A 22,238-nucleotide genomic window follows, 5' to 3' on the forward strand; every position below is an offset into this window, starting at 1 on the left:
CAGCGCTGGGTGCGCCGGGAGTCTCTGCTCCACCGGGACGCACACCTGTTACGTAAGGCGGCTGGTTTTTATGCTCCTAGGCTAATACATATTCATTACTACTTCTAGAAGAGGCAGGGTTATTATAATTGGTTTCCCGAATCCGAAGTCCTCCCAGGTGCGCCTGCTTATCAGTCTCTGTTAGTTTCTCGGGGGCCGCTCGGACAGGGAGGCTCATATTCTTCCTCCTTATCTAGTGGTCTCTTGGCCGGCTGTCAGAAGTTACTGCACATTCGTGCAAAGTCAGCAGTTTTTCTCCGAAGAAATCCCTTTGTTCTCTTCTCGCCTAAACCCAGGCCTCAATGTTAACCCTTCAAAACCCCTTAGTGGCACGAATTGCTGGACCATTTCTTACAATTCCTCCCTTTTTTTTTTTTTAATCATCAATTCGTGTCTCTCCTTCAACCTTTGTCAGTAACAATTGGATTTCATCAGTCAGTTCTCGGGGTGTCCACTTCTTAAGCATCATTATCGACACGTCACCTTTTCTCTCCACTGAAGTCATCACAAATTGGGTGCTATTTATTACTCGCCGTATCAACAACGTAAAGCAAGGTATCATACAAGGTATAAACAATAATGTCACTATACCACATAAAAATAAAAACAGCATCCTTTTAACCCATGGTTCACCAGGCAACCATGAAAAGAAATCCCAATCCATACCCTTACAAGTTTGTACTGGGACGTGGGCTAGCTTTCTAATTTCCTTTGTTATCTGCTTGACCACTTTTCCATTATCATCAATCTGTAGACAACAATTAGAATCGTTCAGTTTTCCACATACTCCCCCTTCTTCTGCTAGTAAATAGTCTAAGACCATTCTATGTTGGAATATAGCATTTCTCATTTGAGTGGATTGGTCAGCCAAAAGATCCAAGGCTGTCGCTGTTTGATTTGTTACAACTTCGAGGATAGCTTGCAACCTAATTATTCGGTTCAAATTATAAATAGGTTCTCGGGCTCCTGATATCAACTCATTTGGGTTCCAGGTAGCTGGCCCATAATGCTGTATGATTCTTTCAGGAGGCCATTCATCCTTTCCCCATTTTTGGGCACTATCCCCGGATAAGGAAGTATCAATAGATCGTTTTACTCTGTTCAGGTCATCATATAATCTTATTCCTAAATGATTTCCTTGTGTTTGTGACAATAAAAAGAACAAGGGTCTTATGTACCCCCCATAGCATATTCCCGACCAGTTTCCAGGTAGCCTCTTGTAAGCATGTTTGCCACACACCCAATAATGTCCCTTTAGGGCCCACGTCCCGTTTGGAAAATGACCATCCCATCCATCTTTACCCTTTGGGGCGTGATAATACAGAGTGTCCTTGTTACCGAGTGGTCCTGTTACAATGTCTGCCCCGTTTGTACTCGTATATGCACGCTTCCAAGCTCCCACGTTGGGTTTCCACTTACAGTCACAATTCAGTTCTCTTTGGCGACCTGTCATATTATAAGCCTTTTTCGCCGTCCAATCTTGAGAGTGTGGGAAGCGCCTTCAATCATGGGGTTGGGCCCGCTTTCAGAGCTTGTGTTACCATTCAGCCCTTCAGGGTGATCCAGCTCCTGGAAAAACTAATCACAATTTTATTATGGGTTTAAAAGGTTCTCATGTTATTTTTCTCAGGACAAACTGATCTTGGTGTGGGAGAAGTCCGGTCGAGGCACTCTCACTCGGCGGTCAATACCCATAGGGGTTGCCTCCCTCGGTAGACCATACACGCCGCAGTGGAGGGTCCTACCCCGGTCTTGCCTTCTCCCTTTCCTCCCTTCAGCCTTGTCCTCATTATCCAGTGCCCTTAATTCATGCAGAACCTCATTGCTGGGATATCAGTTCCTCTTTAGTCTCAGTTTCAGTTCCCCAGGAGTGGACTCAACCCTCCAGGCTTCGGTAGTTATTGGTCCTTTTATTCTGGATGCGTGGGTCCAACCCCTTCTTGCTGTTCTCACAGCTGTTTCAGTAGTAAGTAAAACAAGGTACAGTCCCTCCCATCGGGGGTTCAATGATTCTTCTCTCCAGGTTTTTATTAAGACCTTGTCTCCTGGTTGTATTTTATGAATAGCAAATCCTAAAGGTGGTGTCTGAGTCATCATCCCAATTTCTCTTATCTCCTGTAATCTCCTTCCAATGGTAATTATGTATTTCTGGATACTATGATCCTCAACTACATTGTTCCCTAGGGGCATCCCTTGAGAATAAGGCATACCATATAACATTTCATATGATGATAATCCAGTCTCACTGTGTGGTTTAGTTCTTATGTTTAAAAGTGCCAATGGTAAGCATTTCGTCCAGGGCAGCTGCGTCTCGATCATTAACTTAGCCAATTGTTGTTTTATTGTTTGATTCATCCTTTCTACTTTCCCTGAGCTTTGTGGGCGCCACGGAGTGTGGTATTCCCACTGAATACCTTTCAAGGGGTACATCCTTCAAATCTTTGTGGCTGGCGTATGTTCGATTATTTCCACACAATTGTGTTCCAACGGTCCTTCTTCTGGAACGGTTCCTAGAAATACTGCTGGATATAACAGGTTAGTCGTTTTCAAGGTTATGTCATCTTGTTCAGTTAGGATTGCCTGATATTTCATCATCCGGCTGGGTGATAACCAGTGCCCCCCCCCCCTTTGTTCCAAAACGGTTGTTACCATATGTGGTCCAAAAACTTCAATACGTTTTCCCATTTGAAGGCAAATAATTTTCTACTATCTTTATCAAGAGGTATGCAAAAGAAGGCATCCTTTAAATCTATCACGGTAAACCATTTATATTTCTCTTTCACAGATGTTAACAATGTGTAAGGATTAGCTACTACCGGGTGAATATCCTTTGTTATTTCATTTATTGCTCTAAGATCTTGTACAGATCTATACTCGCCATTCGGCTTCTTTACTGGAAAAAATTGGAGTATTGTATTCCGATTTACATTCTTCCAGAATCTGATATTTGAGAAATTTGTCAATAATTTTCACTATTCCCGTGCCTAGCTTCTATCTTAAGTGGATATTGTTTGATTCAAACAGGTTTGGCTCCTTCCTTTAATTCCACCTTTACCAGTTGTGCCAGTTTCGACTTCCCTGGTACATCTGTTTCCCGTACTGTTGCTATAACTGCATTTTCTACTTCTCTTGGAATATTAACAAAGGGTTTATCTTTGATCATTAGGATTTGGCCTACTTTGGACTCAGGTACCTTCATTATTAATTCTCCATCCTCAAAGGTTATTGTTGCATCTAATTTGGCTAATAGATCCCGTCCCAAGAGTGGCATCGGGCATTCTGGTACATACTAAAATTTATGGGTTAGTTCCTCACCCCCAAAACGCAAATCAAGGGGTCGTAAGAATGACCATTCTTCCTCTTTCCCTGTGGCTCCAATTATTGTAGTTGTCTTAGTTCCTAATCGTCCTTTTAAACTATTTAACACTGAATATGTTGCTCCTATTACATTTACAGCCTAATTAACACAGAGAAAGAAGCTCCCATAACCAACAAAAAATTCAAGCCTGTCTTCGTTTCCTAGCTTTATTTCAACTAGTGGACCTGCTAGGGTAGATGCCCCAGGTCCCCATCATTCCTGACTGTTGTTTGTCCTGCAGCCTAAGACAATTTCTTTCTGATATCAGGGGCTGATTGCCCTGGAAAGAGGTTAGCCAGTTGCCTCTCTCTCTCTCTTTTTTTTTTTTTTTTTTTTTTTTTTTTTAAGCCAGGTCCACTTTTTTTTTTTTTTTTCATTGCATTTCAAAGTTGGTCCAGAAATTCAAAAATTCCATAAATTCCATAGGGGTTTCTTTTGGACCTTGTTGGAACAGATTCTCAATTCCCAATAGCCAATTTAACCAGATTTTAGTATTTACATAATTTCCGGGGTGATTAGGGTCTCAGTGAGGGGGTCGGTCAGGGGAATGCAATCGTTGAAAGTTCCCTGAGCGGTCCCATTGGCAATCTGAGCTCACACAGGAACTCAGGTTGTTTCAAGAGTTAGCTGCTTTTCTGTTTCCACGACAACTCTCTCGGACCCATCACGGTCCCCCTGCCCCAGAGGGCTCACACCGCGATTTAGAGATCTCAGCCTCGGGTTGAGGCGGAACTATTAACATTCCTACATCCTCTTCCCCTGCTCATTCAACTTCAAACAGCTCTGTTAAATACTACATGCCACACAGCCTTTAACACCTTCAACAACCCTTTTAACACTTCCTTTATCTTTCTCCAGCCCGTACTTTTCTAATGCCAACACCAAAGGCTCAGTCAGGGGCCAACTTAATTCCAAACCTTTTCCCTCCAACATGCTGAAACAACATATCACTATACAACATTTCATCCTATTTTCCTTCTCTCCTCAAAAACATTAATTGCAAGACACTGTTATTGATCCATAAAGTGGCCATTTAGTTTATATAGTGGCCACCATTGATTGCAATACTTAGTGAAAGTCCTCTTGCTTTCTGTGCCCCCATTTCTAACAATATCCTTCCAATGTGCCAATATGCACCCAAGGAGGCTTTTTCTTTTTTAGGACGTCTTTTTTTTTTTTTTTTTTTGGATTTTCCCCTTTTCCTTGATTTCCCATTCCCTTTTATTTATTTATGTTAGTTACTGTCCCTTGTTTCAATTTCCACGCAAACCTTTTTATTGCAGGTTTTTACTATCTTTTCCTAATCTTCTTCCCAAATGTCCCAATTCTCTGGGATTAAACTCTTCTTTCCACATACAAACTTTACTATTTCAGATTATTAATGAGCCCCATTCCAATCATAAATCCGCAGGACTTCGGAAAAACACCTGAAGCACTCAGCCTTCTGTCTTCTAGACAAATAATAACACCTTTTCCACAAAATTTACATTTCAATAAGACCGAATTTCAAGCCAAATGCTAATTTTTCTCATGCACTTTGTTAGTAAGCCTACACAAAACAAGGAATCACTCCTGTGTATCCGTCAAGATGGGGGTTTAAAAAGGTATTGAGGCCTAAATAAATTCACTCTCCCCCTTCTTACCAAATTCCCAGGGCTCAGGCCCGAACCACCAAAGAAGTGACTCTCCGTTCTACCACTTTGATAATCAGTCAGCCCCGCTCCCCCGATACTTGGGAAACTGACCGAACACCACCGCGAACATACCCAAACTTCTAAACTGTTACTTAGATAATGCTCCCACCTTCCTCCTTGACACAGTCAAAACATTTAAGAACAAAACAGGATTACAAGATGCACCACCGGGGGTGGATTGTTAGGATACAGAGGTGGTAGGTTATCCAATGACTCCCATTCATCATCTTTTTCTTTTTCCTTTTTTTTTTATTTTTTATTTTTTTGTTCTCTTCTTCGTCAAACTTCTCGTCTGCTTTTAGTGTAAATATTGAGGCTGGAAAAGGACGTGAGATCCTGATCCATAATCCTGCATAATCACTTTCCTCCTGGCTAAAAGGTTCCTTTGAATTAACATGTATATTTAAGGCCTGGCAAACCCAGTCTTCAAAGGATCCAAAAACGGGCCAAAAGACATGTGGTCTTAAAGGCTCCTTTGGCCATTCTGTCATACAATACTGAACCATTTTTAATTTACTTTTTCCCTTTTCTGGGGCCCCTATCGTTCCAATTTCTAATCATTATCCCTAATGGACTTTCTGGTGGTATGTCTGGTAATTTGCTCCCTTTTCTCTGGTCCCGGGTCTTCAATTTTGTCTGACCCATCTAGGAATTTTACTGTGGCAATTCCTACAGCCCTTGGTTGCCTTAGTGAGAGTGTCTTGCAGGGGGTTTAGGACCTATCACCCACCCACGAATCCTATAGGAATCGCTTCGGTCCTTCACCGGCCAAGTCCCTCGCGGGAGATTGGAACCGCGGTTAGAAGACCTCCACAATCGCTTCGGAACTACGTTCCGTCTCAGTCACACTCTCACACACACAGGCAACCGAAACCCACCCAACCGAACGGTATACGCCTTAAATACTTACGACTCCGTCGTCTTCGTTCGGATCTTCGCGCGCAGAATTACGGGCAAAATATAGTGCTGCAGCCGGCAAAGGGAGCTCATAAAAAAATCTAAATCTTTGCTTGCCCTTATTCAGGTTCAGGATGGCATTAGCCCTGACCTGACTCGAACAGGAGCCACCAAATGGTGGGGGCGCCCCTCCTAGATCAAGTCAGAATTCAGGAACCAAGACCATCCCGGACGAGCCCCCAATTGTTATAAATGACTGAGTCCCAAATAGGATTACAATCAGAGTTTACAATTTATTAAACGAATAGAGGCAAGCAAACAGCGCTGGGTGCGCCGGGAGTCTCTGCTCCACCGGGACGCACACCTGTTACGTAAGGCGGCTGGTTTTTATGCTCCTAGGCTAATACATATTCATTACTACTTCTAGAAGAGGCAGGGTTATTATAATTGGTTTCCCGAATCCGAAGTCCTCCCAGGTGCGCCTGCTTATCAGTCTCTGTTAGTTTCTCGGGGGCCGCTCAGACAGGGAGGCTCATATTCTTCCTCCTTATCTAGTGGTCTCTTGGCCGGCTGTCAGAAGTTACTGCACATTCGTGCAAAGTCAGCAGTTTTTCTCCGAAGAAATCCCTTTGTTCTCTTCTCGCCTAAACCCAGGCCTCAATGTTAACCCTTCAAAACCCCTTAGTGGCACGAATTGCTGGACCATTTCTTACAATATTGAGGTCCTGTTTCGCAAGAAGTGGATGAACACCACTTGCTAATAGGAAATAGAGAATAATTTTCCTCCTTTTGCTTCTACATGGCCTTTGCGTTTTTTGTTTGTTTGTTTTCATTAAACTGCTCCTTATCTCAACCCACAAGCTTTTCCTTCTTTTAATCATATTTTCTCCCCCGTCCTTCTGAGGGGGAGGAGTGAGAGAGTGGCATGGTGGCGCTTAGCTACCCATCAGTTGTTAAACCACCACACTCACAGAACAAAAAACACCACCACCAAAACCCAGAAAAACTGAGTCAGAGAATGTCCACATCCCTACAGTGATTTCATTAACATTTTATTTTAGGTATTTAAATGCTACTGTTGAAATATATTGAGCAAGAAATTCAGAAAAATACCATAAAACATAGAAGCTGAAGAATAAATCTATTACTTATTCAACACTACACTTATGACAATACATTTTTCATGAGTTTGCTAAGGTTTCAAGCAACTACTTCTGTTTCTTCCTTCTATACATATTGCCATTTGGCCAGGAAAAAAATACAAGCCAAACCAACCACAAACACTCATCGCCAAAAGAAAAACAGAGGAAAGAAAACTTTTAAAAAACAGACAAACGTAGTTTTAGAGAAAAACAATACTAAAGCTTTTTCAGAATTCCATCTTTTTTCTTTATCCTTCCCAGCTACTAAGAGTGATCCAAAGATTTTTAAGACTTACATTAATGATTAAAATATATAAATATTCAAGGATCAGGTAAAACTCATACTTACTTCAGGTCAATATCTTTAACTTTCACTTCTAACACAAGCAGAAAGCAAAGATTTTTCTTTAACAACACATCAAAGTATTTATATTTTGTCCATTACTCTTGCCTAACATTTGTCTTTGAAGTTTTTTTTTGGTTTTTTTTTGGAAAAGAAATTTATTTCAAGAGACACTCATGCTTAGTACCAAAACGCACACCGATATGAAGATCAGATTAACATTTTCATTTTAACAGAGGCCAGCTACCCCCCCGCCCCCAAAATTCACCTCACTGTTTCAACAATGTGTTCTTCTCTGATAGGGAAGACTGTAAAACACAGTCTGATAAACTCTAGGTTACTTAAGAATTGCCAGAGAGAATCATCATCATAGAACAGTTTGGGTTGGAAGGGACCTTAAAGATCATCCAGTTCCAACTCCCCTGCCATGGGCAGAGATGCCACCCACTATACCAGGTTGGCCAAGGCTTCGTCCAACCTGGTCTTGAACACCTCCAGGGATGGGGCATCCCCAGTTTCTCTGGGCAACCTGTTGCAGTTCCTCACCACCCTCTGAGTGAAGAATTTCCTCCTAACCTCTAGTCTAAAACTCCCCTCTTTTAGTTTAAAACCATTCGCTCCTATCCTATCATTTTCTACCTGAGTAAAGAGTCCTTCTCCATCCTTTTTATAAGACCCCTTTAAGTTTTGAAAGGCTGCAGTAAGGTCACCCCAGAGCCTTCCCTTCTTCAGGCTGAACATCCCCCTCTCTCTCGGCCTTTCTTCATAGGAGAGGTGCTCCAGCCCTCTGATCAACTTTGTGGCCCTCCTCTGGACCCGCTCTAACAGATCAACAGCCTTCTTGTACTGGGGGCCCCAGACCTGGATGCAGTACTCCCAAGTGGGGCCTCACGAGGGCAGAGTAGAGGGGGGACAATCACCTCCCTCGACCTGCTGGCCATTCCTCTTTTAATGCAGCCCAAGATGCAGTTGGCCTTCTGGGCTGCAAGCATGCACTGCTGGCTCATGTCAAGCTTTTCGTCCACCAGAACCCCCAAGTCCTTCTCTGCAGGGCTGCTCTCAATGAGTTCTTCTCCATGTCTGTACTCTTGTCCGGAGTTGCCCCGGCCCAGGTGCAGCACCTTGCACTTGGACTTGTTGAACCTCATTAGGTTCATGTGGGCCCACTTCTCAAGCTTGTCCAGGTCCTTTTGGATGGCATCCCATCCTTCTGTTCTATTAACTGAACCACTCAGCTTGGTGTCATCTGCCAACATGCTGAGGGTACAGTTGATCCCACTGTCTATATCGCTGATAAAGATATTAAACAGTACCAGTCCCAGGACAGACCCTTGAGGGTCACCACTCATCACTAGCCTCCACCTGGACATAGAGCCATTGACCACCACTCTTTGAGTGTGACCTTCAAGCCAATAAAGAGATGGAAGTTGTGCAGCAAATTTCAGCAAGCAGGTCCCACTTTTCACTGAGATCTATGAAGTTAACTTGGAGATTTTAAATATATTTTCTTCTTAATCACACCTACTAGATTATTTTACGCTTTCCCAAAATGGGCAGTTAATATAGAAGTCCCTTCTCCCCACATGCTGTCTCCCCCCCTTGCTTTACTGCAATAAAGGGAAACACCAGTCATGAAAACAGCATTACCTTACAACAAATTATGTGAAACATTTAAAATTCTAAAGCATTTTTTTTTAATCCTAACTTTTTTTGTTTAATTCAAATTTCTTTAGGGCCCTTCATCCCGTGTAATCTCAGAAGTTTAAGATGCTAGCGGCTGCACTAACAAATCCACAAATGGGACTAGGGCAACTATCATTAGGTCTAGTCACTGTTCCATAATCTGGATTGTAAGAATGTAGAATTAGCATTATGTATTATCCATTGATTGGGGCCACAGGAAAGCAAGAGACTGAACCCTTTTTGCAACTAATTAAATGTGAAATTGGGAAATGAGTATCGACTCATGAATTTTTATACTTGCCGGAATGTCCTTTGCCTCCGTTAGAATGAGACCTATTAAATAAACTGTGCTCAGATAACCTTCATAAAGGAAAAATCCAAGTACATATTCCTGAAAATAATGCCTGTCAGGCACAAGTATATTTGTTATAGGGGAATTTCGAACATGCTCCGGGAGAAGGATTGAGTCAAGTACCATCTGAAATCAAGTATGTGGTAGTGCTGTTTGTGTGGGCAACGGAGAAACCTGGGCAAGTGAGATCAGCAGAACCGGTGAAGGTACAACTCCAAATGGGAACAAGACCCGTAAGAAGGAAAAAAGATTGGAGCCAGTGATCGATAACTTCTTACAATATGGATTATTAAAAGAATGCCAGTCTGAATATAATATCCCAATTTTCAAGACACTAAGGGGGTTTGGGGGAATTCTGGGTTGTGGATTCCGAATTATGGGTTGATGGCTAGACCCCTATATGAAGCTGTTAAAGCTCTAGAGGAACTGTTAGAATGGACCTCGGAATGCAGACAAGGATTTGATATCATCAAAAGAGCTTTAATGGAAGCCCCTGCCTTGGGAATTCCTAACCTAACCAAACCATTTGAACTGTTTATCCTTGAAAAGGCGCATGTAGCATTGGGAGTACTAACACAATATTTAGGAGACTGGAGAAGACTTGTAGCTTATTTCTCAAAACAGCTGGATAAAGTGAGCTCGGGGTGGCCTGGATGTTTAAGAGCAGTAGCTGCAACGGTTTTGTTGATACAGGAATCTTGGAAGTTGACAATGAGACAAAAATAACAGTATATATACCGCATGTGGCAGCGGCAGTATTAGAACAAAAAGGACACCACTGGTTATCACCCTGCCGCCTGGTACAATACCATGCCTTGCTAATGGAACAAGATGATGTTCAGTTAAAAATGAGTAGTGCCTTGATCAAGGAGAAGAAATTAACCATAACTGCACACAGGCTATTGAGCAAGTGTATGCCAGCCGACCAGATCTAAAGGACATGCTTCCTGAAAACCCAGATGACATTAAACAAAGAAAAGCAGGTAGGAGTATTACCATCTAACGCCTCAGCACAGAAAGCGGAATTAATAGCACTAACAAGAGCCCTGGAGCTAGCTGAAGGAAAGTGAGTTAATATGTATACATGTTTATAATGTTTGAATACACATTCAAAATATGCATTTGGATGTACATACATGCTCATGGCGCTATATGGAAGGAAAGGGGACTACTGCCATCAAAAGGTACTCCAATTAAACATGGAAGTGAAATCCTGAAACTACTCGAGACAGTTCAGAAAACTAAAGAGGTGGCGGTAATACACTACAAAGCTTATCAAAGTGGCAACTCCGCTATTATTAAGGGAAACCAAAAGGCAGATGAAGTTGCCAAACAAGCAGACATCAGGCGAACTATAAATCTCCTATTACCAACTAGAGAAATATTGATAACAATTCCTGACTATAGAGAAAAGAAGTAAAGCTGGCTGAGCTATTAAAATGTGTGAAAGACTCAAATGGATGGTGGATAACTGCCCATGGACAATGCATTGTTACACCATTAATGATAAGACAACTGATGACCCAGGTCCATCGAGAAACCCATATGGGAGCTGAGGCTCTGGTAAAGAGTGTCAAAAGATATTCTATTGGAGCTAAGATGGTATTGACTGTAAAAAGTATAACTCAAAAGTGTGAGCTGTGCCTTAAAAACAATCCTAAAATAAAGGTAAAACCTCCTCCTGGAGAGGTAAAAAAATGGAATCAATCCACGTAAGTGCTGGCAAGTCAATTTTTCTGAATTACCTAGGTGTAATCAATATAAGTATTTACTTGTGTTTGTGGATCCCTTTTCTGGTTGGTCAGAAGGTTCCCTGTGTTGAAGCAATCAGGCTAGGGAAGTAGAGAAATGTCTGTTGAAAGAAATAATCCCAAGTGTCGCATCCTAGTTTCAGCTAGAATAGAGTTAATTTTTCTGCTAGTAGCTGGTAGGGTGCTGTGTTTGGGATTTAGGATGAGAATAATGTTGATGACACACTGATGTTTTAATTGTTGCAGAGCAGTGCTTACACCAAGACAAGGACTTTTCAGCTTCTCGCTCTGTCCTGCCAGCGGGCAGGCTAGGGGTGCAGCAGGAGCTGGGAGGGGACAGACCCAGGACAGCTGACCCAAAGTGGCCAAAGGGGTATTCCATACCATCTGACGTCATGCTGAACAATTAATATGGGGGGGCTAGCCGGGGTGGGGGGGCCGGCTGCTCGGGGATAGGCTGGGCATCGGTCAGCGGGTGGTGAGCAATTGCATTGTGCATCACTTGTTTTGTACACATTACTATTAGTAGTACTATTATCATTATTATTATTGTTTTCCTTTCTTTTCTGCCCTAATAAACTGTCTTTATCTCAACCCACAGGCTTCATTTTCTTGATTCTCTTCCCCATCCCAGAGAGGGAGGGGGGAGGGTAAGCGAACGGCTGTGTGGTGTTTGGCTGCCGGCCAGGTTAAACCACAACACAGAGATTTGGAGTGCCGGAGGGAATGTCTTCTGATAGGGGACCACATTTTGTGACAATGGTTATTAAAGAAATGGCTAGAATATTGAATACAAAATGGCACTTAAATACCACCCCATGGAGGCCACAATCTAGTGGCCACGTAGATAGAATGAACCAAATGCTGAAGGGACAAATAAGGATGTTGTCTGTAGGTTTGTGCCCGGTGCGCCGCGCCAATAAGCGCACAGAGTTGGAATCCACACGAAGGTCTTTTAATTAAATAATTAGTTATATAACTCTGCAGAGTCAGGTGCTTGGCGATCTTTCGCAAAGCAAGCACACCTCTGACTTGAATCACCATAACTTATACACAGCAAACTTGTGAAAACTATCTCTTTGGCTACTTTTGATTGGCTATTACAGCTCACCTAACTTATCTCTACCGAGTTTGCGCATTACAGAGGAACAGTGTGTGTGCGGGGGGGATGGATGACACATGACCAAATCCCACATTTGCATACATTAGCGTTTTGATAGGTGTGATTTTTAATATGTTAATGGCCATTAATGAGCAAAAGGTTACTACAGGTCAGCCTGGAGCTGTTTTTCTCCTTCTTGTTTTTTACCTTTTATCCCTTATCTTCCTTGCTTCTGCTAGCTCAAGGCTACCTGTCTCTTTCTTCCCTTATTTTCTCAGCTAAAAGGCTACACGAGCTATAGAAAGACTACACAAGCTACAGGCCTCCCTATTTTCTTCAAGGTTTTCTTGTTTTTTCCCAGCTTTGGGACTACAAGAAAATTGTGCCAAGAAACGCAGTTAATATGGACCAAGGTATTTCCAATAGCATTGCTAAGAATTTGGATAACTCCAAGGGCTTGGGAAAAAGTAAGCCCGTTTGAAATACTATATGGAAAATCATATGCAGTAAATTTAACTGGAAAATCCAGTCAGACGAATGTAACTGGGAATCAAGCCCTTACATGTTATTTTTTCTCTTTAGCAAAAACTTTGAGTCTTATCCACAGATATGTACTATTAAGGGTGATTCCTCCTGGAGATCAAGTTTACTGGCAAACCTGGAGGGAAGACCCCTAGCTGAAAAGTGGAAAAGACCATACCTGGTGCTGTTAACAAAACACAGAGGAACTGATTGGTGGATGTACACCAGAGGGCTGTGCTGCCATTCAGAGACACCTGGATGTGCTGGAGCACTGGGTGGTGAGGAACCTCATGAAGTTCAACAAAGGCAAGTGCAGGGTCCTGCACCTGGGGAGGAATAACCCCATGTACCAGTACAGGCTGGGGGCTCATCTGCTGGAAAGCAGCTCTGCAGACAAGGACCTGGGAGTCCTGGTGGACAGCAGGTTAACCATGAGCCAACAATGTGCCCTTGTGTCTAAGAATGCCAATGGTATCCTGGGTGCATTCGGAAGAGTGTTGCCAGCAGGTTGAGGGAGGTGATCCTTCCCCTCTACTCAGCCCTGGTGAGGCCTCACCTGGAGTACTATGTCCAGTTCTGGGTTCCCCAGTACAAGAGGGGCATGGAGCTCTTGGAGTGAGTGCAGCGGAGGGCTACGAAAATGATAAGGGGAGTGGAGCATCTCTCATACGAGAAGAGGCTGAGAGAGCTGGGCCTGTTTAGCTTAGAGAAGAGAAGACTGAGAGGGGATCTTATCAACATATACAAATATCTGAAGGGAGGGTGTGTCAAGAGGATGGGGCGAGACTCTTTTGGCAACAGGACAAGAGGCAACAGGCACAAACTGAAGCACAGTGAGTTCTGGCTGAATATGAGAGGGCACTTCTTTACTGTGCGAGTAACAGAGCACTGGAACAGGTTGCCCAGAGAGGTTGTGGAATCTCCTTCTCTGGAGATATTCAAAACCCACCTGGATGCCATCCTGCACAATGTGCTCTAGGTGATCCTGCTCGGCAAGGGAGTTGGACTAGATGATCTTCAGAGGTCCCTTCCTGAAGGGATGCAAGACACGGACTCCTGATGGCTCTTGAACAGGAGACCTTTATTGAAATTTTTCACTACTACATATACTTTCCCTGTAGCCCCACACACTGTCCATGCACCCGAATCTGTCATACAACTGGTTAGAGACCCTCAGACATGCGCCTCAAGCCACCCAGCAATTGGCCACTACCCAAAGCTCATCTTTAACACTGTAGCCAATTTACTTTATCTCGACCTTGCTCAAGTTTTTGGTTCTACCACTTGTTTCCTCATTATCTTTAATTCAGGGATGTGTGAAACAGCGCGAAGCCACCTGCAAATTCCTTTCCCACAATTCCCCCTTTTTTATTTTCAACCAACCAAACGCTTTCTATAGATTTTTCTATCAATCACCGCAGACATTGCAATAAGCAAGGTACAATAAGCAACAGGGAGAAAATCACAAGCAGAATTACGATTGTAAAGTAGCATGCCTACTAGAATCTACATCAGTCAACAAGCCACTAAGCGCTAGGGATGTTGCTTCGCAGCGATGCTGCTTCTCACTCGCACAGCACAATCACACAATCACGCAAAGAGGCCTCTTGCACTTCTCATTCATACCACAAGAAAATATCACTTAAAATAATTTGTCCGCGGCTTCAGGAGGTCCTTGTCTACTCCCGCGGTGAGCGGCTGAGAGTGGAGACCCCTCCGAGGAAAATGCTCGGGGTGCACCTAGGGGCGTCTGCTCCACAGTCGATCCTGTCTCTTTCTTCCCTTATTTTCTCAGCTAAAAGGCTACACGAGCTATAGAAAGACTACACAAGCTACAGGCCTCCCTATTTTCTTCAAGGTCTTCTTGTTTTTTCCCAGCTTTGGGACTACAGTTTCCCCCCTTTAAGACTATGAACCTCACTTTTAGGCTTCATAGTTCTCACTGCATAGTTCTTGTCCATTTCTATGAATTTGAAGAAATACTGTATATTATCTGAAGAAATACTGTATATTATCTATATCTTGTTTCACTAACATCACTTGGTGGTGGGGTCTCCCACCACCCATCCTTTCGCTTCATGTATTGTAGCTTTTCTGCTAACTGCATCTATTTAGCAGAGTGTTGTGGCGGATTAAGTAAAGTCTTTGCACAGGGGACTAACATGCCTTGTAGGTCTTCTGGTGCCCTTCTAGCTGCTTCTTTGTCTGCTAAATCAGCTTTCCTGTTCCCTATTATTATATCATGATCACCCTTTTGGTGGGCCTTTGTGGTGGTTTTTACCATGCTAGGCAGCTGAACAGCACAACCTCTCTCTCACTCCCCCTCCTTAGATGAGGAGGGGAAGAAGTAAAGGAAAGAACAACTCACAGGTTGAGATAAGGATGATTTAATTAAAGGAAAAAAAAAGAATTATTAAGGAAAGATTATTATTAATTAAACAATTTAACTAAACAATTAACAATTTAACTAAAGGGGAAAAAAAGGAAAGGGGAAAAGGGAGGGGGAAAAGGGAAAACTAAACAAAACAAGTAAAGGCTATGTGGAAGTGCAGAGGAAAGAAATTACTCTCTACTTCCCACAAATGAGCGATGCTTGACCACGTCCTTGAAGCAGGGCCTCAACGCACGTAGCCGGTGTTCGGGAGGAGGACAGACGTTTTCACAACGAGAGCCCACCCCTCCTCTCTTCCTCCTTTTTCCACCTTTTATTGCTGAGTGTGACATCATATGGTATGGAATATCCCTTTGGTTGGTTTAGGTCAGCTGCCCTGGTGATGTTTCTTTTCTCACATTTTTGCCTACCCCTAGGAGGGTTAGAGAGAGTCCTGATGCTGTGCCAGCACTGCTCAGCAGCAGACACAACACTGGTGTGATATGAGTGCTGTTCTAGCTACAAGTGCAGAGCACAGCACTGTATGGGCTGCTGCAGGGAAAGTTAACATCCCAGTCCGACCCAGTACAGACTACATTCACCTATTCCAACTGTATAATAATACAAGCCTTTATGAAATTTACTTTTGCTTTCTTTTAGACAATAGACAGTATAGAAATTTTAAATAATTTTTAATAAATTTTTAATAATGTGATTTGAAACCAAAATCTCTTAACGGTTAAAAAACGTGTATGTGTGTATAAATACATATGGATTATATAAAGAGAATCACAGAATCACAGAATCACAGAATCGTCTAGGTTGGAAGAGACCTCCAAGATCATCTAGTCCAACCTCAGCCCTAACACTAACAAGTCCTACGCTAAACCATATCACTAAGGGCTATATCTAAACATCTTTTAACGACCTCCAGGGATGGTGACTCAACCACCTCCCTGGGCAGTCCATTCCAATGCCTAACAACCCTTTCAGTAAAGAATTTCTTCCTAACATCCAACCTAAACCTCCCCTGTCGCAACTTTAGCCCATTCCCCCTTGTCCTGTCACCAGGCACGTGGGAGAATAGACCAACCCCCACCTCTCTACAGCCTCCTTTAAGGTACCTATAGAGAGCGATGAGGTCTCCCCTGAGCCTCCTATTCTCGAGGCTAAACAATCCTAGCTCCCTCAGCTGCTCCTCATAAGACTTGTTCTCCAGACCCCTCACCAGCTTCGTCGCCCTTCTCTGGACTCTCTCGAGCACCTCCATGTCCTTCTTGTAGCGAGGGGCCCAAAACTGAACACAGTACTCGAGGTGCGGCCTCACCAGAGCCGAGTACAGGGGGACAATCAGCTCCTTAGACCTGCTGGCCACACTGCTTCTGATACAAGCCAGGATGCTGTTGGCCTTCTTGGCCACCTGAGCACACTGCTGGCTCATATTCAGCCGACTATCAACCAGTCCTCCCAGGTCCTTCTCTGCCAGGCAGCTTTCCAGCCACTCATCTCCCAGCCTGTAGCTCTGCTTGGGGTTGTTGTGCCCCAGGTGCAGGACCCGGCACTTGGCCTTGTTGAACTTGATGCAGTTGACCTCAGCCCATCGGTCCAGCCTATCCAGATCCTCCTGCAGAGCCTTCCTTCCCTCGAGCAGATCGACACATGCACCTAACTTGGTGTCATCTGCAAACTTACTGAGGGTGCACTCGATCCCCTCATCCAGATCATCAATAAAGATATTAAAGAGGACCGGCCCTAGTACTGAGCCCTGGGGGACTCCACTAGTGACCGGCCTCCAACTGGACTTAACTCCATTCACCAGGACTCTTTGGGTTCGGCCATCCAGACAGTTTTTAACCCAACAAAGCATACGCCAGTCCAAGCCATGAGCAGCCAGTTTCTTGAGGAGAATGTTGTGGGGAATGGTGTCAAAAGCCTTACTGAAGTCAAGGTAGACCACATCCACAGACTTTTCTTTGTCCACTAAGCGTGTCACTTGGTCATAGAAGGAGATCAGGTGAGTCAAGCAGGACCTGCCTTTCATAAACCCATGCTGACTGGGCCTGATCGCCTGCTTGCCCTGCAAGTGCCGCGTGATGACCCTCAAGATAATCTGCTCCATGAGCTTCCCTGGCACCGAGGTCAGACTGACAGGCCTATAGTTTCCTGGATCCTCCTTCCAGCCCTTCTTGTAGATGGGCGTCACGTTTGCTAGCTGCCAGTCGACTGGGACCTCCCCTGATAGCCAGGACTGCCGATAAATAATGGAAAGCGGCTTGGCCGGCTCCTCCGCCAGTTCTCTCAGTACCCTCGGGTGGATCCCATCCGGCCCCATCGACTTGCGTACATCCAAGTGTTGTAGCAGGTCGCCAACCATTTCCTCATGGATAGCGAGGGCCACATCCTGCTTCCCATCCCCTTCCACCAGCTCAGGGTACCAGGTATCCAGAGAACAACCGGTCTTGCTGCTAAAGCCTGAGGCAAAGAAAGCATTGAGCACCTCAGCCTTTTCCTCATCTTTTGTAACTAAGTTTCCACCCGCATCCAGTAAAGGATGGAGATTCTCCTTAGTCTTCCTTTTCGTGTTTATGTATTTATAAAACCATTTTCTTTTATCTTTAACAGAAGTAGCCAGATTGAGCTCCAGATCAAGGACATCGAGGTGCTCGAGCAAGTCCAGAGAAGGGCAATGAGGCTGGTGAGGGAGAACAAGTTGGAGCTGGTGAGGATAAGTCTTACGAGGATCGGCTGAGGGAGCTGGGGTTGTTTAGCCTGGAGAAGAGGAGAGGCTCGGGGGCGACCTTATCGCTCTCTACAGTTACCTTAAAGGAGGCTGTAGCGAGGTGGGGATTGGTCTATTCTCCCACGTGCCTGGTGACAGGATGAGGGGGAATGGGCTAAAGTTGCGCCAGGGGAGTTTTAGGTTGGATATTAGGAAAAACTTCTTTACCAAAAGGGTTGTTAGGCATTGGAATGGGCTGCCCAGGGAAGTGGTTGAGTCACCATCCCTGGAGGTCTTTAAAAGACGTTTAGATGTAGCCCTTAGTGATATGGTTTAGTGTAGGACTTGTTAGTGTTAGGGCTGAGGTTGGACTAGATGATCTTGGAGGTCTCTTCCAACCTAGACGATTCTGTGATTCTGTGATTCTGTGAAGACAGACATTTCCTTAACGAGAGCCTACCTCTCCCCTCTCCTTCCTTTTTCCAGCTTTTATTGCTGAGTGTGACATCAGGTGTTATGGAATATCCCTTTGGTTGGTTTAGGTCAGCTGCCCTAGTGATGTTCCTTCCTCACCTCTTGCCCACCCCCATCCTGCTGGCTCTTCGGGGGTTGGAGGGAGTCCTGATGCTGTGCCAGTATTGCTCAGCAATAGACACAGCACTGGTGTGATATGAGTGCTGTTCTAGCTACAAGTGCAGAGCACGGCACTGAATGGGCTGCTGCAGGCAAAGTTAACTCCCTCCCAGACAGACCCATTACAACCTCCACCCCTTATTCCATAACATTTGTGTCATACTCAGGTTCCATAGTCTTCAGTATATAAGTATTCTCATCACCATTGTTCATTATCCTTTAACAGATTGATAGGTAGGTACTTCTAATCATTTTATAGGCCTTTCTCAAAAAATGTTCATAAGAAGTGGTTATGATTTAAGCTTCATCTTCTAACGTGGTCACTCAGGACAGGCGGAGTTGGATTTCTGGGCATCAGCACCAGCTTAGCTCGAGTAGTTGCTGCACTTGCCCGGTTCCTTGGAAAGCTGACCTGTCGTTGATCCTGCAGCGTCTTCCTACAACATATAACTTAGATTACAGATTAGTTTTCGCTCAAGGTTAAATCTCCTTGAGGCATGCACTTGATATCCCCATTCTTTTGCATTACCCACCAGGTATACCCCGGTCCTTGGGCGAAGACAATCCCAGGAGTGGGTTTGCCTTTTCCCGAGGCAGGAGCAACCCACACTGCCTTCACCATCCACTTCCCTACATGCACTACGGGGACTTTAGCTCCTTTCACCGTTTGTAGGGGTTTTGTTTCGACAGGAATGGTTGTCGGACTCCCTGTTGTTAACTAGCCAAGTGGCTTCTGGTAGATTTATGTCCCAGTGTTTCCACTTCACAGCACCCAATGCACATAACATGGTCTTTAACAGTCCTTTCTACCTCTCAACCTTTCCAGAGGATTGTGGGTGATAGGGGATGTGATACAGCCACTCAATGCCATGCCTCTTGGCCCAGGAGGTGACAAGATTTTTTCAGAAATGACACCCATTGTCGGAGTCAATTCTTTCTGGTATACCATGATGCCATAGCACTTGCCTTTTGCAGGCTGAAGCTAGTGTTTCGGGCCGTGGCATGGTTTACGGGGTATGTTTCCAGCCACCCAGTAGTTGCTTCTACCATGGTGAGTATGTACCGTTTGCCTTAGCGGGTTTGTGGGAGTGGTCCGATATAGTCAATTTGCCAGGCCTCACCATATTGAAACCCTAGCCACCTCCCCCTGTTCCAGGGAGATTTTACTTTCATGGCTCTCTTAATTGCAGCACAGGTCGCACACTCATGGGTAACCTGTGTGATGGTCTCAATGGTCAGGTCCATCCCTCGATCACGAGCCCATCTGTATGTGGTATCCCTCCCCTGATGTCCTGATGTTTCATGGGCCCATTGAGCTACAGACAGGTCACCCATACATCCCCAGTCCAGGTCCACCTGATCCACTTCAGTTTTCAAATCTTGGTCCACCTCTGCGTTATTCTGATTTTCTTCGGTGGCGCGACTCTTGGTCATGTGAGCATCTATGTAACGTACTTTTACATCCAGGTTTTCTACCCAGGCAGCAATATCCTGCCACCGTATAGGAGCCCAGACAGGTTTACATCTGCGCTACCAGTTGCTCTGTTTCCATTGCTCTAACCACCCCCACAGAACATTTGCCACCATCCATGAATCAGTGTAGAGATACAGTACTGGCCATTTTTCTCTTTCGGCAATCTCTAGGGCCAGTTGGATGGCTTTCACTTCTGCATACTGACTCAACTCACCCTCCCCTTTCATGGCAGCCACAGCACGTTGTGTGGAACTCCACACAGCAGCTTTCCATTTCTGACAGCTCCCTACCATGCAATAGAATCCACCAGTGAACAACACATACTGCTTTCTGTCTTCTCTTGTGTTGCCCACACAATATCATCCATGTACTGCAAGTGTTCAGGAGCTCCCCCCTGTTCCAGTGCAGTCTGGATCAGTCCATGGCAAATGGTAGGGCTGTGTTTCCACCCCTGGGTGGAACAGCTAACAGCAGTTAGCTGTTGGGATCCCCCTGTCACTCCAGAGATACAGATGAGTTCTGTCCCTTGGTAGCCTGATGGCATTAAGGTACACTGTGCACCAGTGTCCTCTAGAGCTTTGTATTCCTGTGGTTCCAATGTGCCAGGCCATCGGATCCACACAGTCCTATAAATCCGGTTATCCCTCTCCTCTACCTGGCCAGAGGCAGGGCCCCTCTAGTCCTGGTTGGAATATCTGTCACTTAATTCTTGCAAATGAGAAGCAGATGTCCCTTCATCAGGGTCAAGAATAACATCAGCCCTTCTACTGCCTCTGGGGAACTGCCCAACAGAAACCGGAGAAACATTTTTTTCCAGGAGACTCTCTTCTTGCTGCTGTATTTCCTTGCAGTTCACATACTCGAGCAGCTAGGGTCGAGGTAGGTTCACCATCCCACTTCCTCATATCTTCCCTGTAGTCACGCAGATAAAACCACAAGGTGCCACGTGGTGTGCGTCCCGGGTACTGTCTCCCTCGAGCAGGAAAATACTGATTCATAATGACTGAAATATCACTCCATCTGGGTGAGGAGGGATATGCTCGTTCTATGAGGTGGTGGAGCGTTTGGGACAGTTTCTCCACAGACGAGATGCAGGCCCATAGTGGAACAGAGAGATTTCTTCATATTTTTGACGCTGGCTGGACAGAGCATCCACTGTTGGTCCCATCCCTTCATCCCAATTAATTGCTACCAGCATACTGGCATGTGATGATGGTGCACCCCACACAAACTTACACCATATTGACTTCATTGGGATCATTAGGTGTCTGGTCACTGTCCAAATCACTATAAAAAATCTCAAGCACAGTTAATTCCCTTAGGTGCTGGAGACCTTTATCCATGGTGGTCCACTTGCCTAGCTGGTATACAATATACAATATCTTCCTTGTGGGGATGCCTTTCTTTCACAGCTGCCAGGAGTTGCCTCCTGAGGCTGAGAGCCTGTGTGTCTCTCCCAATTACTCTGTCAATGACCCTTTCTCTAGAGAGGGATCCCAGCTGCTTGGATTCCTTGCATTCTAATTGTTGGGTATTGGCCCCAGTGTTCCAGCATCAAAGCAGCCAGGTGAGGATGTGTTCACCTGGGTGTTGACTGAAATCCTTTCATATTTCTCGCAACTCACTCAAGGATAGGGATCGGGTGGTTTCTGATTCGTTTATGATTTCCATATCTTCTTCCTGATGTTTCTGTGATGGCTCTGCTTTAGAGCTGTCTGCCTTTTCTCCTTCTCCCTTCTTCTTAGGAGAGGCTTCTTCCCTTACTAAGCGAGCTGACTTCTGTTTCCATTGTTTTGCCCATTGACTGTGGGGGTGACTGATACCATAGTCAGTTGGTCCTCTGGGTCAGCCACAGCATGTGTTATCTGGTCATCAGATTCAGAGACTTCCTCCCTCCCTTGAGGGTGCTGGGTAGTGTTAATTACTGTTTGATATGCGTAAGCCAGGACCCAGCACAGTGCAGCAAGCTGTCGTTCTCTGGCATTGTCAGGGTCAGGGCATACGACTCTCAAATATTCTATCAGGTTTTTCGGATTTTGCACTTGTTCAGGGGTGAAGTTCAAAACTATCGTAGGAGTCAACTGTGACAGATCCATATCCTCCCACACATCTTGGCACCCGCCACCACACTGTCTCGGGGCAAATTCCTGGGTGAGAT

General features: G+C 44.7%; 2 protein-coding genes across 2 annotated transcripts in view; both read right to left on the reverse strand.

Annotated features, from left to right (window-relative positions):
* LOC308184985 (uncharacterized protein) overlaps positions 1-22,238 on the reverse strand; it is a gene marked incomplete at its 5' end in the record, with an annotated part of 185,793 nt that overhangs the window by 18,138 nt on the left and 145,417 nt on the right. The window lies entirely within an intron of this gene.
* The window catches only part of LOC308184722 (uncharacterized protein), a 362,730-nt gene that overhangs the window by 13,056 nt on the left and 327,436 nt on the right, over positions 1-22,238 (reverse strand). The gene's annotated exons all lie outside the window — the stretch shown is intronic.

Source organism: Anser brachyrhynchus (genome assembly GCF_964034855.1).
Source record: "Anser brachyrhynchus genome assembly, chromosome: W".
NCBI lineage: Eukaryota > Metazoa > Chordata > Aves > Anseriformes > Anatidae > Anser > Anser brachyrhynchus.